Source organism: Mastigoproctus giganteus, chromosome 8, assembly GCF_048544385.1.
Source record: "Mastigoproctus giganteus isolate SK-2022 chromosome 8, ASM4854438v1, whole genome shotgun sequence".
Taxonomy (NCBI): Eukaryota; Metazoa; Arthropoda; class Arachnida; order Uropygi; family Thelyphonidae; genus Mastigoproctus; species Mastigoproctus giganteus.
Window position 1 is genome coordinate 199,887,617 of NC_143582.1, and position 15,910 is coordinate 199,903,526.

The 15,910-nt window shown below is 35.0% G+C and overlaps 1 long non-coding RNA gene across 3 annotated transcripts in view; it reads right to left on the reverse strand.

Annotated features, from left to right (window-relative positions):
- Nucleotides 1-12,719, reverse strand: part of LOC150082170 (uncharacterized) — a 162,874-nt gene extending 150,155 nt beyond the window's left edge. For all 3 annotated transcript variants that reach the window (XR_016547311.1, XR_016547309.1, XR_016547310.1), the window contains exons 1-2: nucleotides 12,631-12,719; nucleotides 8,120-8,359 (exon numbers count right to left, since the gene is read on the reverse strand). This is a non-coding gene — a long non-coding RNA (uncharacterized LOC150082170). The remainder of the gene's footprint in view (nucleotides 1-8,119; nucleotides 8,360-12,630) is intronic.
- Nucleotides 12,720-15,910: the final 3,191 nt, after the last annotated feature.

Genomic DNA, 15,910 nt, shown 5'->3' on the forward strand with positions numbered 1-15,910 from the left:
TATTTGATTTTGATTACCGCACTATACATCTCCCTCTTATCCTAAAATACTCTGCTGCATAGGACAAAAGATGCCCAATTCTAAGGATTAAAGGCACATACACACACAATGATGTGCTTAAAAAGGAAGTTTTACCTCTATACAAAGAAATAAGACATACCATTTGATATCATATGCAGTTAGCAGTCAAAGAGTAAACTGGTTCAGAAAGTCTCCGTGCCAGATCCAACTGAAAGCTTTTGAAATATCAAGAGCAGATGCTAGAGTTTCTCCCAACCTTTCCATGGAAACTGTCCACAGATGAGTAATATAAGTCAAATTATCACCAGAGAATCAGCACTAATGGAATCTATACTAGTGACTGTTAATCAGATGTAGGGTTTAAAAACAGCCTAAGAGTTGTCATTTGATGATGTCACCAGTGGATGAAATCCTCCATTACTTTAGAAACATTTCAGGTAAGCAAAATAATAAGACAGCAGATTGATTATTCAAGCAATGGAATAACAGGGTTAAAAAGGCAACACAAAATAGCAGTTATTGTATGGGTTTCAAGAACAGTGAAGAAATACTCCTAGCACCAGTTGTTTGGTATGGTAAATGGACATTTATCAAGATCATCAATGCAGGAGTTAGAGAAAAGACACACTGTAACCCCCACGGGAAGAATTATTAGTGATAATAGTTAGTTAGTTAGGTGTGGAGGCGATGCTACTGAATACAGCTTATGGGGATGAGGAATGATGTCTGTCTTGTGCCTCTACAAATTCTCATATACACTGTTGATATATGACCACACATATAAAACCATAACAACATGGGAGAAGCATACTGTCTAAAGCAGGGCTTAACAAATACAGCTGCCTTGGCAACTAAGAAATCTGGATTGTGACTAGCATTTTATAGGAAAGTCTAGCAGCTGTTAGGCTGAGCTTCCAGTTCTTTGTTTTTATATTTCTGTGGTCTTTCAAGAATTGGTATGACTTTAACAAAGTACTCTTAGTACAGATGCTAAACTATAGCCTACCATTATTTTATTGTTGGTTTAACTAAATTAAACTAATAGTTAACTGTTGGTTTAACTAATAGTTAAACCAACCATATTGCCAGCTTTTGTTAGCTAGACATGGTAGGTTGGACAAGAATTAAAGTTAACAGGAGAGATTTGATAATTACTTTCTTATTCAGCATTGAGAAACAAACTTTATCCTTTTTGAATTAATCAGGGAAAAAATAAATATTTGAAGGTTTCATCCACAGAAAGATGGTCATTTTGTGTTCATTTGCACATTATACTAATTATCTTACAGAGCTCTGTTTGCATACACAATTATTGTAAGTTAGATGTTTGTAACTTGAGAAAAATAATTTGCAGTCTCTTGCACTTTTCTGATTTTTGTTGCTTCAGTATGCCAGCAATAGTTCATATATCATTTATAACTAATTTAGCTAGATAAAAATTAATCACATTAAAATATTTATTTATTTTTTTTATTTCCAGTGTTCGATACTAAATGGACCATCTAATATCATAGCATAACATTGACTGATATTAGCTACTTTGGACAAATTGGCATTATATAAACTAAATAACATGAATAAATAAATAAAAAAATAAATAAATTCATTAAGATTAACACTAGAATTTACCTCATTACACAACTTAAATTTACTGCATAATGGCTGCTCAAGAAGACTATTTTTATAGTATATCTCCCATTCCCTCAAGCTTGTAACCAACAGTGGTGACTACACCTTGAACAGATATGAACAGTCAAAAAGATACAATGCTATTTAAGATTCTTGTCTTTTTTTTGGGTTGGGGAGTTGAAAGGCCATTTCCTCTGAGGCACCCTAAGCCTCCATTGAATTCATAGCGATATACAGAAAATTTATATGGAATGGAAGCAACTCAATTATGTAGCATAGGATTTGGAGAGGCAATGCTTCTGCAGAGAATTTCAATTTTCATTTGCCTCAGGCAACATATCTGTGAATCACAACCCACGAGAAAGCCTAATTACTGTAATGATTAATGGCACCTTCTCTCTTATATAAACGAATTTTAAGGTATTTGTTACACAAGTTGCTGTAAAAACCAAAACTGTTTTCTGTGTTGCTGATTATATGCAATGTCACTGCAAAGAGATACCTTGGTACTGTATTATGCTTTCCTTTCATTACTTGGAGCAAATTCTCTTTTGTAAATACAGCCAAACCTGGTTATAATGAGCATTAAGGGACTGACAAATTTTCCTTGTTATAACCGTTACTCACTATATCATATCAGTGAGGAGTTAAATCTACCTCCTATTTCTTTTTTAAATTCTCAATAACCTGATAAAAGGCTAGATTCAAAAAACAAAAGAAATATTAGAAAGAAAAAAAATAATATTAGTATATACCTACATATTATTTGTATTAATATGCTTGTATTTGGTTTTTAAATCGATCCAGCCAACCGTTGTTACAGGCAAAATCGTAGCATCCAAATTGTTTAGCAAATTTTTCCACTTGAGCCTTTAAGATAGGACTATCTATTGAAAATAGATGGTCCTTTCCCTACACTTCTTTGTGTAGGGAAAAAAATTTTTTTTTTTTTTTTTTTTTCGGTTATGTTCTTTTCCAGTGCTGATATGTAAACAGGACAAAAAAACTTTTTACACACTTCAATATTTTTTGCACCATGTTCTAATTCACAAATAATTTCAACATTTTCACGAATCAAGAGACACTTTCTTTTGTTAGTAGACATGTTATTATTATTATTATTATTATTATTATTAGCCATAAGGTGCAAGGAAGCCTGAGGCTTATGCTGCACCAGCCAAAAAAAAAAAAAAAAAAAAAATTTCTGAATTACCTACCCCAATAGAGAGAGAAGTAGAAGGGAATCACCAAGAAAGAGAAGAATGATGATATCCAGCTGGGGACCCTGGGTGTGCCAAGCCCATACTCACCAGATGTAAGCCCATGTTTCCGAAGGAAGGTTTGTTTCTAACTGATTTTATTTAAAATGACAGTAAAGTGATCTGCATACAAAGTTCTTAGAAGTCCCATTTCCAGAATTCTTAGAAGTCCCGTTTCCAAAATTCTTAGAAGTCCCGAAATAAATTTATGGTTCAGTGAATACAAGACAATATGTGAATAGGGTAATGTAGCAAGGAGAATGCCAATGCACTATTGTATAGCCCACATCCCCAAAAGGTCATAAACCGGCAGTTAATCCGATGCAATGCGGGTGGTCATAAAAGCTAAGTAGCCCTTTTCGTTTTTGTCTATTCCAAGAATTGAGTTTTTTCGACTATTGGAGCAATTAAGAATGTTACCAAAATGTGTACAGTATATCAGTGTAGTACGCTCGTTATAACAGTGAGCGACTGTATGGGAATACGTGTAAATTAAAATCATTGTGGCTTTTTGCTTGTTATAGCCGTGATCTCGTTATTTCCATGCTCGTTATAACCAAGTTCGACTGTATATATATTTTTTCAGGGTGTGGAATGTACAAAATCTGTGTATGTTGAGGTCTCAGAAGAAGTGGCATCAGGGTTGTAATGCAGAAATTTTTCACCTGAAGCATAACATAAAAATTTTAAATAATAGGTAAGTCCTAAAATAAATATTAATTGAAAATATTTTATTTAACACATAAGCTGTTCCTATAACATGATACACATCTACCACAATAAATAATCAAAAAAAAAAAAAAAACTTTTTTTAAAAAAGAATGATTCTCAAATTCCATCAAAGTAATGATAAACTGCAAAAAAGTATAACCAATTTTTAATACAAGATTAATTAAATTCTGCATCTAAATTTTGACAGATAAAACATTTAAATCTACAAACCTTTTCTGTAATACCGAGGAACTCAAAACCCTAGACAGGTTAAGGTGTCTTAATTTAATATTCACAGTGCACATATCATACCAAAATTATATGCTTAATTAATAAGGTTAGTGATTAAATTACAAGATCATTGAATTGTTCAGGTAGGGCATAATAAATCTATATAGTGTTCAGCAAAATATGTTTGCTGCTAAATGCATCGATCTCACATTGTGGAAGCACTTCACAAGACAATTTGTGAAGCTGTGAAGAACTTCACAAGTTGTCTTGTGAAGTGCCTGCACAACGATCTTGAACAAATATGAAAAAATGAACAAATATTTCATTTATAGTGCACTGTGCACTTTAAATGGAAAGCACTGCTCCAATGGAAAAGTACACTACCCTCCAAAAAACTATCCAGACACATTAGTTTCACACTGATATCACTGCTACTCACTTCAACACAGTGCATCAATCCTACTCTTAGCTTTTTTTTTTTTTTTTTTTTATGGCAACCCCAAACCCCACAAGTGGTAATTAGAACCTACAATACTCAGTATCGTGCATGGGCTAAAGGTTGAGAAGATGAAAGAAGATACTTGTCGACATTAGACTGAATTTCTGTAGATTGTAATTTTCAGGAAATACATATGAAAGAAGGTTGTTCCAGAAAATGGAAGTTGAATAAATAAATGAGGAAAAAGAAAAGCTGGTTCTGTGAGTTTGAAATCAGACAGTAAAAGAATGTTGACTGATCGTGGCACATGTTCGGACTGCATTGGAAGAGAGAGCAAGAATTATGAAGCCAATTCAGAAGAAAAATGCCCAATCTATAGAAAAGGAATGCAACAAAAAAGAATGTCCATGTGACAGAAAGTGGAGATACTCTGTTAGACTTGAATCATCAATCAGCCTAACTGCCCTCTTTTGAATGGAATCTAGAAGCCTGAGAGAGATTTTGGAGGTACCGCCCCCAGATGTGGAAACAATATTATATGGTAGGCAGATCTGCGATTTTTACAGAGTGAACAGTTGTTCGGAAAAGCAATGCCAAGAGTGAAAGAGAAACCCCAGTTTTTAAATGCAGAGGAAGAAACATTTGTAATGTCCCTATGCCAAGAGATTAGAAGTCAGAATAATCGCCAATAGAGATATATGATCTTGTCTAGAAATCAGTGTCATTGAAGACAAGCATAGGAGCAGAAGAATATTTTTTACAAGATATAAGACAGGGCTGAGTTTTAGAGGGACTGAAATCAATTAAGTAATCTTTGCCCCACTGAAGAATTATCTGGAGATCAGCATTTAAGGTATTGGTAGTGGATATTCGAGAAGTTGAAGCTGTTTGTACAGGGGGCAAGATTTCTCAAACTGGAAGATGAACTGCAATGTGCTATCATCAACAAAACTATGGATGGGATTTCTGGTCAGTGGAAGAGCTTCATTAATATTACAAGAGGAAAAGAGTGAGATAAAGGACTGAACCTTGGGGAACATCAGCATTAGTGGAGATGTTAGAAAACAGAGAGCCACCATCCGCAGTGAGCAGTCAGAGAGAAAACTGCATACCCAATTACAAAAAACAGTTGACAAACCATAAGATGGAATCTCATTTAGAAGACCTTTATGCCAAACATGACCAAAAGTCTCATGAGCAACTTCTTGAGTTTCACCAAGCTTTTCTATTGAATTTGTCCACAGTTGGGTAACATAAGCCAGAATTTCACCAGTGGATTGACACTGGCAGAATCCATACTGGTAATCACTGATCGGGTAGAAGGTTTCTAAATAGTTTAAGAATTAGTGGTTTTTTGATTTCACCATTACTTTAGAAAGAGTAGAAGTGCAATGGGTCGATTATTGGATGGGAGGGATTTTTCACCCTTTTTAGGAACCGGTGGGATATGAGCAAATTTTCAAGCAGAAGGAAAAACACACCACCTTTGAAATAGGAAAGTGAAAAAAAGGTAACTCAGAACTGGAGTAAGTTCAGGAGCACAGGTTTCGAAAACAAGTGGAAAAATACCATCAGGACTTGGAGCTTTGTTAGCATCGAGATTGTTCAAAATCCTTCTGACAAGGCTACAGGAGGCATCAAATGGAGTGTACTGGGAATTGTAGGAGGTGATTGACCAAGATCATAAATACAAGAGGTGGAAGAAAAGTAGGTTGCTAGCAGGTCAGTTTTACCTTTGGCTGACACAGCAATCAAACCATTCATTCTTATCATGAATAGCCAGCACATTTATTGAAAAACCAAGGTTTAGATAAAGGATGAGATTTTAAGGTAGAGTGTAGAATAGAGGATTTCATCCCTACAAGAATAATTTCACTGACATGATCTCAGAAAACGTCATCAGAAAAACTGAAACAGTAATCCAACCAAGGAAAAGAATCTTGCAAGAATGCAAAATGAAATTCTGCATTCTTGTAAGGCCAAAGCAAACAACACGAGGTTGAGAATGGCCACAAGAGAAAGACTCCATTGAAGAAGAGGCCATCACCAAGTTGTGATCTGAGGCACCTAGAGTATCACTCACCTCCACTGTGCTTAGAAGGGTTGTTTGTGAGAAAAGGATCAAGCTGCTGTCACACTCCACCAGCAAACAAGACTGCAGCAGGTATAGTCCTTCATATCTCTTGCCGAAGAGTGACTAGATATGGTGTAGTAAGATTTTCACTGTTCTGTGTAACAATATGGTTTCTGCTGCAAAAGCAGGACTGCTGACTGAGGTTAGTGCCGACTGGCTTATGCACTGCCACTCTCCCACAGAAACTAATGCCATGAGCTGTTGATTACTTAAACTCCTGGTTAATGTTTTGCAGTAATGTCTAACCAGATTATCACACTACCCTTCCAATCACCCTCTAGTCTCATGGGGTGAGCTTCAATGATGATAACTGTCATCTCGTGATGACATCACTGATAGCTGACTTTGGATAATATTGGCAATTACGCGAATCAACAAGCCAAACGTAACATCCAACAGTAACAAACCCCCCTCGCCTTACAATCAGTCGGATTGGCTCTACATGCAATGACAAAAACAAGTTATTTGTTCTTTTCAAAAGTAACTGGACATCTATGAAGAAAGGGTTGTCCAAATACTTTATGGAGGATAGTATGTATCTATTTATTCAAAATGCATACCATTCTACATACTGTGGTTTCAACTCTTTTTCGGGATCTTACTAGTGGGAAGTAGGAAATGTGACTCATGACCCAGTGATGATAAATATCCACAATGTGAGTTGCTTGATGGTGCAGAAATTTTAAAAGTTTTAAAACCAAGATGGAGCATACATACATTTTAAATAAACAGCATGCACTTCTCTACTGGAGCAGTGCTTTCTATTTAAAGTGCAATACCAAGTAACTCAAGATGAAGTGTCTTCACAATAGGAGATTGATGCAACTGGTGGCAAACAACTTACTGAATGTTACATACAGACAGACTATGCCCTACCAGTGCAACGTTTTAGAGATCCTGTAGCATGAATTTTTACCAAAAATTCATTAAGATTACTTAAAAAAATAACAAAATTATAAAAGTTCTTTATTAATGACAGTATCAACTAAGAAGGTCCTGGGGACATATACACAGGTATTGATAAGTATGTTGCAAGCCTGGATGTTGCCACAACAAATGTTAACTACTGTTAATTGTTGTGCTTGTATCTCAGCTACAGTCAAAATAGTTACAAACTCTCATGGCCCTAGTTGTACAGAGTATAAATGGAGATTTACTTATTTTTGAAACAAATGAAAACTTTTTGATACTTATTCACAACAAATGCATAGATCTCTATGTAAATTTCAGGGCATAATTACATGCAAGTGTGAATTAACTATTTAAAAAGGAGACTTCACTGTGCAAGTTCCAACTAGTAATTCTTGGGAACACTGAATGGACAGTTGATAAACAATATTTAAATTTTCTTCTATGATTGTTCAAAGAAAGTGATGTAGTCTCAGGAACGTTAACATCATGAACACCACCAGTGATATCACACACCACGAGTAAACAATTTCATTTTTAAAACAGGGTATCTACAACAGCATCAAAACTCACTTCTCAAGAACTAACATACACTGACTATCCGGAGAAGCAAAGGTCGTGGTAATGGTTATTGTCATCGTATTGAAGCAAAGGTAATGGTTATTGTAGTGCCCTGTTTTATATAAACAAAAGGTATTGATGTCATGATACTCACAAGCCTTACCTGCATTAGAGTAACCCTTTGTTATACTCAATTTAGGAAAATAAATTACAACAGTTACTTACTCTGTTATACAGTGATGCTAAGAGCCTCATGGGTTGACGACTGCCTTGATAATTGACTACTATCTGTACCAGTGCTTTCCATGTAGTTCTATTCTCTCTGGTGTTTTTCTCACACCTCTTCTTGAACAGTCCTTCCATTGGTTGGGCACCCTTTGGGACACCAGTCATGCCCTGGTTTGTGTCTTTCCAGATCATGAAACATATACAGCCTATCTTAGTTTTCTTGACTTGTAATTACAACTGCAAAATACATACATGTGAGTTTATTATTATTTTATAATATCAACAAGAAGTGTTATACTGGTTAATAGTAACTGAAGTATAAAAACAAGATAATTTAAAATTGCATTTTTAACCTTTGATTTGGCATAATGGTGTAAATTTATGTGAATTAAAAAAAAAAAAAATGAATTTTGGTATTCCTCAGATATGGTATTCCTGCATCGTTAATTGGAAAAGTATAACCATGAAATTTTTTTAAAGCTGTTGGAGTCAAAGAGCATTTTTTACACTGTCCAATGTTAATTTTCCACAGGACTTTTGGGTGCCCTTAAATTTTGCCCACTTCATGATCTTGAAATCAGACCTTAAGACAGTTGGGGAGGCGCCTCCATAGCCAGGTAGGCAGGAGCAGCAGTGCGTAGCACACACTTCTTGATTAGACCAGGGTTTGAGCCCGTGACCACCAAATACGGAAAGGTCAAGGAATGACCACCACATATCCCCGGAGCAATATGGCCTTAGTTGCTGATGCTCCTAAAAACCAAATAACAAATGTTGTTTTTTTTTGATAACAAGAATGTTATTTGTAATGGCATTTTTTGATCATTATCTAATATAAATAAAATAAAAAATAAAGCTGCAGATGTTGTTAATCCACTGCAGGATGGAGGCCTCCTCAACAATTCATGAGGCAAATGAACTCAAAGAGCAGGTGCTACTGCACTCCCGCTCCTGACCACTCAGGTAAGAAGGCCTTACCCAATATAATGAAATATAATTAAGAATAAATTTTTCGAATAATTTTCCCATTTTGAACTATATCTAGCTTTATCCAAAAAATAATAAATAAAATAATAATATGGTCAGTGAATTCTATAGACTAATGTGTCTAAAGCTGTGATTTTTTTTTTTTTTTGACATGCCTGCTAGAAGGTTACCATTCTTTGTAATCTTCTTAACCATGTACAATCATCATCATCATCCTCACTGTTCCAACGTAAGATTGGGTCAGGTGAGTCATAGTCTTCCATCTTTTTTTATCTTCCCAGATTTTGTCTGTCATTCTCTCCCTACTCGATTCCCTTTGTTTCCACATCTCTAATCTGATCTCTCCATCTCTTCCTGGGTCTTCCTCTTGTCCATTTTCATCTCAAACATTCTTCTTGGTAATCTGTTCATTCTCTTCATGTGTCCAAAACATTGCAAACATGATGTGATCATCTTTTCCCTTAGAGACTTTCTATTCTCAAATTCATTCTTATGTCAGTATTTCTTATTTTATCTCTTCTAGTTTTAGCTAGCATAGTCCTTAGCACCATTTCCATTGCTTGGATTCTGCTAGAATCCTTTTTTATTTATCCCCCATATCTCAGCAGCATAAGTCAAATTAGGGGCCAAATATGTCCTATTTATCAACTTTTTACACTTCATTGGAACTTCCCTAGCCCATAACAGGCTATTAACATTACAAAAGAAACTCTGAGTAGCTGCTATTCTCCTAGTTATTTCCATATCTAGGCTGCCATCCTTTGTTAATAAACTCCTTAGGTACTTAAAATTATCCACCATTTCCTTCCCCAATTTTACACTCACCTCTCCCCATCACCATCTCTGTTTTTTGGCTACTTATCTTTAGACCAAACTCACTAACTACTATTTCCCAATGTGTTAATTTCTCTTATAAAGTTCTTCCTCCTTGTTTGCTCGGAGGATAACATCATCTGCAATCACCACTGTTCCACCTTATTGTACAACCATGTACAATATCCATTAGAATGGTCATTCTATACAAAAATTAAAATTACATAAAAATTACATTTTGTTTGTTAAAAAAATTTTTTTTAATGAAAAGGGTCTTTTATTAATTATTATTTACAAAATTTATTCTACTTCTCAGTTTTGGAATATTTTTTGGTGAATATTTTTTTCACCCATATTCTATTACATTAACCCCCCCCCCTTCCTAAATTCTAGCTTTTAATGCTGTTATACCTAATTTCAATTTAGTGCTTTATATTCGGCTTAACCATTATTGTTTTTTGTATATAAAACCTGTTTCTTATTTTATCAGTTATTTATCTATGGGTCTGCCACTTGATTGCATTGATGTGTGGTGTAGTTTGCACAGTGTTCAATAATGTTTACTCTTTATTCTTCTGTTTCAGACAGTCAGACATTTTTAGTGTGTCTTAAATACAATGGATTTCAGATCATTTGGTATGACAGGGTAACAGTTTTGCGTTTTTCAGAAAATGAAATGCCCCTCCTGAAATCACAAATTTTATAATGCTTATTATTCTTACAAAAAACTAATACTGCTGTTGAATGCATTTTTTTTTCTATAAAATCTAGACTACTGAAATGATGAAATTAAAGTGGAAATCTAGAGAAAAAAAAAAAAAAAAAACTATAGTTTTCCTTTTTTTTTTTTTTTTTTTTTTTTTTTACAGGCATCCTGATCTTATATTTACAAAAACACTACGTCTTGTTATGATACAGCTGCATAATATAGGCGAATTCAGGGTAGGGGAACCGGGGGAACGTGCATCCCCTGTCGTTTTTCGGAGCATATACACCAATCGTTTAAATTCCCTTTAGCTACATAAAAAAATTTTTTCATTGTTAACATAGGATTATAGCTAAATATCTATTGTGTCCTAGCTATTTTCAACAGACTACAGTTGGCAACACTGATGCTGATGTGATTGCCATTCTAGTTTAAGTGTCACACAGTTTGGTCGTGCATAATGTTTATTTCAAAGTAATTCAGAGTTTAGCTGTGTGACGTTTGAGTGTCGTATTTGTTTTGTTCTATGCATTTTGTGCTTTTTTTGTACACAAGGCACAAAATTGGTGCCCCTGCTGTAATTTTTTTCTGGATCCACCAGTGCTGCATAGCATAACATTTTACCAGAGCTTCTGGCTTTTCTTGCCAGATTGGTAAGAGAGTTATACCCAAAATATATCATTCATAAATAACATCCCCCACTCATATGATGGGGGATGTTATTTATGAAGGTCGGTTAGCACCAGGCAGATTCAGGGTAGGGACACCAGTGCAGGTTCCCCTTGTCATTTTTCGAAGCATATACACCAATCATTTAAATTCCCTTTAGTTACAAAAAAAATTTTTTTTTTCATTGTTAACATAGGATTTTATCTATTTTTGCATTGTGGCTCAGCTATTTTCAACTGACAACACTGATGCTGATGTGATTGGCATTCTAGTTCGAGCATCATGCAGTTTGGTCGTGCATAATGTTTACTTCAAAGTAATTCAGACTAACTGTGTGCCTGTGTCCACCAGTCACATTATGTTTGAGTGTCATATTTGTTTTGTTCTTGTGCCCCCTCTTGTTATTTTTTTCAGGATCCGCCATTGGGTGAGGGTATAAAATTATGGGTAATTATGGTTGTTGGATGAAGGGTGTTTGTATATTTCTGCTAATTTCAAAAGAGGTAGGTGGTGGCCATAACTATCTTTTCTTGATTATTGCTCTCTCTATTAGACACCAAACAAGCAATCTACCACAACTCTAAATATATCATAATTAAAATTTACAGAAAATCATGTTTAACATCAGCAAGTATTTTCTGTCTTCTTAACCTTCAACCCACCACCGTACTACAGGTTCTAATACCTTTCATGTTTGGGGTTTTCACAAAAAATATAATTTCATAATTATTATGTAAATAATTATATGAAAATATAATTTCATATAATTATTTACATATCGTAAATAAATACTCTAAAAAAAAAAAAAAAAAGACGATGTTCAGATCTAAAAAAAAAAAAAAAAAAAAAAATGGAAATGGCCAAACAGTACAAAAGTGATGTCAGCAGTCGCCTAGCCAGCTCCTCACACTAATACCCTACCTAGCATTCCTTATCTCCTAAGTGCCAAATCGACACTGTCGAGTTGTCACGCTACGTTGTCGATACAGAATACTTTCAACGCAAACGCGGTAAAATAGAATATATCTTTCTCTAGAATACATTCTGACATCTGCACCACTCAAATAACTAATAACTAGAAAACCTAGTTAAGTTAGGGGTACAAACAAGTTTTGTTTAAAAAAGCCAGAACAGCGTTCCGCTGGTTGGCACGCTTGACTACAAAAGTACCGGAACGCCGATCCGGTACATTCCAAACACTGACCACTATGGAAGTGCTACGCATACAAATTTATAAATAAACAAAATTATATTATGCTGCTGCACATAGAAACCAATTGTGAATGTGAACTTACAGTGAATTGTTTTCAAAACATCACTTTGCAACACTTACCTATAATTTCGCTTCATAATGGAACCTAAAAAGAATTTTTATACGAGCTCTTTGTCCCACGCACACTATGACAGACCAAACACGATTGCCCAACAGCCGATCGGCTGCAGTCATGTGCTTTTCCATTCTTCCAGCTCCCTCTATAAATATGCTAATTAACTACACATTAAATGAACTGAAAACTTTTCCATTTGGATCCAATAAACCAGTATGGTACTATATAAACCAGCGTTGCCAGCTGAAAATTACGTATACTTACAGACGATCAAACTTTTTTTTTTCTTTTTTTTTTTACGGACATTTTTATGTATAATAGAAGTCCTTTTATCCGACGTGATCGAGACCGATTGTTGGTCGATTAACTGAATAAATAGGTCAAAACAGGGAATCGTATAGAAGTAAACATGTACCTTAAGAATTTTATCTTCAGTCAAAACATAAATTATATATGTATGTATATTCGTTTATATAAAGACGCATAGTTCCCTCACTTTTTTTTTTTTTTTATAAATCATATCGCATTGACTGCTGAATCAGGTGTTCAATATAATCTAAAGCTGTAGTTAAGGCGTTTATGGCGAATGAATGATGAATTTTTTGTCTTTGGATTGGATTTAATTCAATCTCTTCTTCATGATGCATTTGTTTTTGTCATAGAGTATTTCTGCATCCTCTATAATTTCATTTTCCAACAAATTGTTGCCATAAGTTGGGAAACATTGTTGAATCTATTGTTGTAAACCTTCAATTTATCAGAAATAAGTTAATCAACATTGTTCTTCATTATTTTCTTGTAGCTCAGGATATTCGTTAGCGTATGAACCTCGGACCCAAGTTTACTACATCATTTAGTAAATTTCGAACTTGCAATTTCGCTCATGGTAGTGCTATATAGAAAACATATATTTGATGTATGACTTTCAACGATTCTATTAGATCTTTTCTATTTTATCCAGAATTTAACTCAAAAACTTTTGCGTACTTCGTATTTTTAGACATTCTAAAGTCTCCTGATCCAAAGATCAAAGGTTACATCAAAGATGTCACATTAGGTGTTAAAAGCATGGCCTTCATGTTTCTTTTGTTCAGTTCCACACAATTAGCAAGTGAAGCAGCGTTATCCAGAGAGAGAACAACCGTTTTCAGGTAAGTTTATTTTATTCACGTATTTCTTTACAGATAGTAAAAATTCATGACAAAATCAATCTTTAAATAATTCAGAGTCTATCCATGCTGATTTTGGTGAGTGGTAATACACTGATAAAGATGACTAAATTTCGAACTACGTAGGTTGCACAGTTGGTAGAAACACCATCCTCCCCACACCGGCTGGAAAAGACTTGAGTTCGAGTCTTGTCAACGACGCCAGGAATTTTTATGGACATTTTTCACAAAGTAGTTTCAGCCAAGAGGGAGAATGAATTTTCTCCCGGAAACTCGAATTTTACGACCAACAAACAGCAAATCGGCTAAAATTTACAGACTTGTTATATACGGTGCAATATAGCCCCTAAGTCGCTGATGCATCTAAAACTTTACAACAACATCATCATGACTACCATGATTCTCTCTTTGGATTTGTTAGTGTCCTGGTACGGCAGGGCTCCGCTTTATTTCTCCATATTTTTTCAGCAGCATCTTATAATTATGCTTGTTTGGTCCATATTAGAGGGCTGGTCTGCCAATCTATTTTTATTTGTTGATAAATGACCTTGAACTTTTGTAAATTTTTATGCAGCACACTGATCAGTCGATGGATATCACTACATGGATACCATGATATTTTTTATAGCGTCCAAGACATCCTTCACTTGTTAAAAACTTTTTGTATCACCATTCTCTTGATTGAAGACCAAGTCCTTTTCTTTGATGCTGCTTTTATGAATATGTTGATCGAAGTTGCATGTTGTTGTTCTTATAGTAGGGTTTCAGGAGCATCAGCGACTAAGGCTATATTTTCCGTGTATATTGTCCGTAAATTGCGTGTTCTGTGGTCGATTTTCTGTTTACTGGACGAAAAACCCTAGTTTCCCGGAGATAAAACCATGCCACCCACGCCTGAGACAAACTAACTCAGCCACGTTGTGAACAAGGCCCATAAAAGTTCCTCCCCTCATGGGCGGGACTCGAACTCAGGTATTTTCCACCCAGTGTGGGGAGGACGGACATCCTATCAACTGTGTTACCCACGAAGGCTTTCATGCAAAAACTCCATAGCCATAATTCAATGTCTAGTATCTCTAATTTTGTTTTTTTTTTAAGTGGAGCAAGAACTTATGACACTTGTGTTACAAACTAAGAGCAAAATCTTTCTAGGCTTTTCATGATTTCTTTTTATAATCTTTTCTCTCTCACCCACCTAAGTTAGGAGCAATTTTTTTGAGATTCACATTTATCGAGTCTTTCCAGAACGTTCAACTTAGTTTATATAGAAACAATTTTTCTTTTCTCACCTATATTTCATTAATTTAATTAAACTACATATTGTAATTACAATAACAAGCCCTCGCGGGTGCATACCTACACCAGGTTGAAAAGATCTGAGTTCGAATCCCATCAATGATGCAAGAAATTTTAATCAACTTCTTGGTCTACTATTCAGTCACGCTTTGATTAATTCAGCCACGTTTTTTTTTTTTTTCCTCAAAACTTGGCTGAATTAATCATTCTTAGGGGGGGGGGATGTCATGGTTTTTATTCCTGAAACTGGAAGTCCAAAATCTAATAAACTCGACCACAGAACACACATAATTTACAATCATGATATATAATACATTACTCAATGTAACCTAATCCACTCACGTGCCTGAAATTCTACAACAACTAGCTGAAATCATACTGGACCTCTGCTGTGGCCATTAGACAGTATGTTTTGAAGAGGGAAGCAGAGAGAATGTTAAGCTGAGATCGGTTAATCAGGCTTCTACTGTAATATCAAGGTAGCTCAAAGTCCCATAAGTGCCATAAAATTTAAGAATAAAAATATAAATTAATAATAATAATCAACAGCAGTAGCAGGAACAGGCTGACAATTTTTTTCCAGGTATACATTAGGGAAAGTCCACAATAAAAACTGAAATTCACTACGATTCTTTTATAACAGAAATTGTCTATTCTTTGACTGCGTTTAAAACCATCACTTACGAACTAAACGATGCCCACCGATATGGGGGAAAAGGTATATTAATTCCCAGCGCCCTTGGGAAGTTACGACGCTGAATTGTTATTGTTATTATAGGATTTTAGGTGCATCAGCAACTTCGGCCATTATTGTTCCATA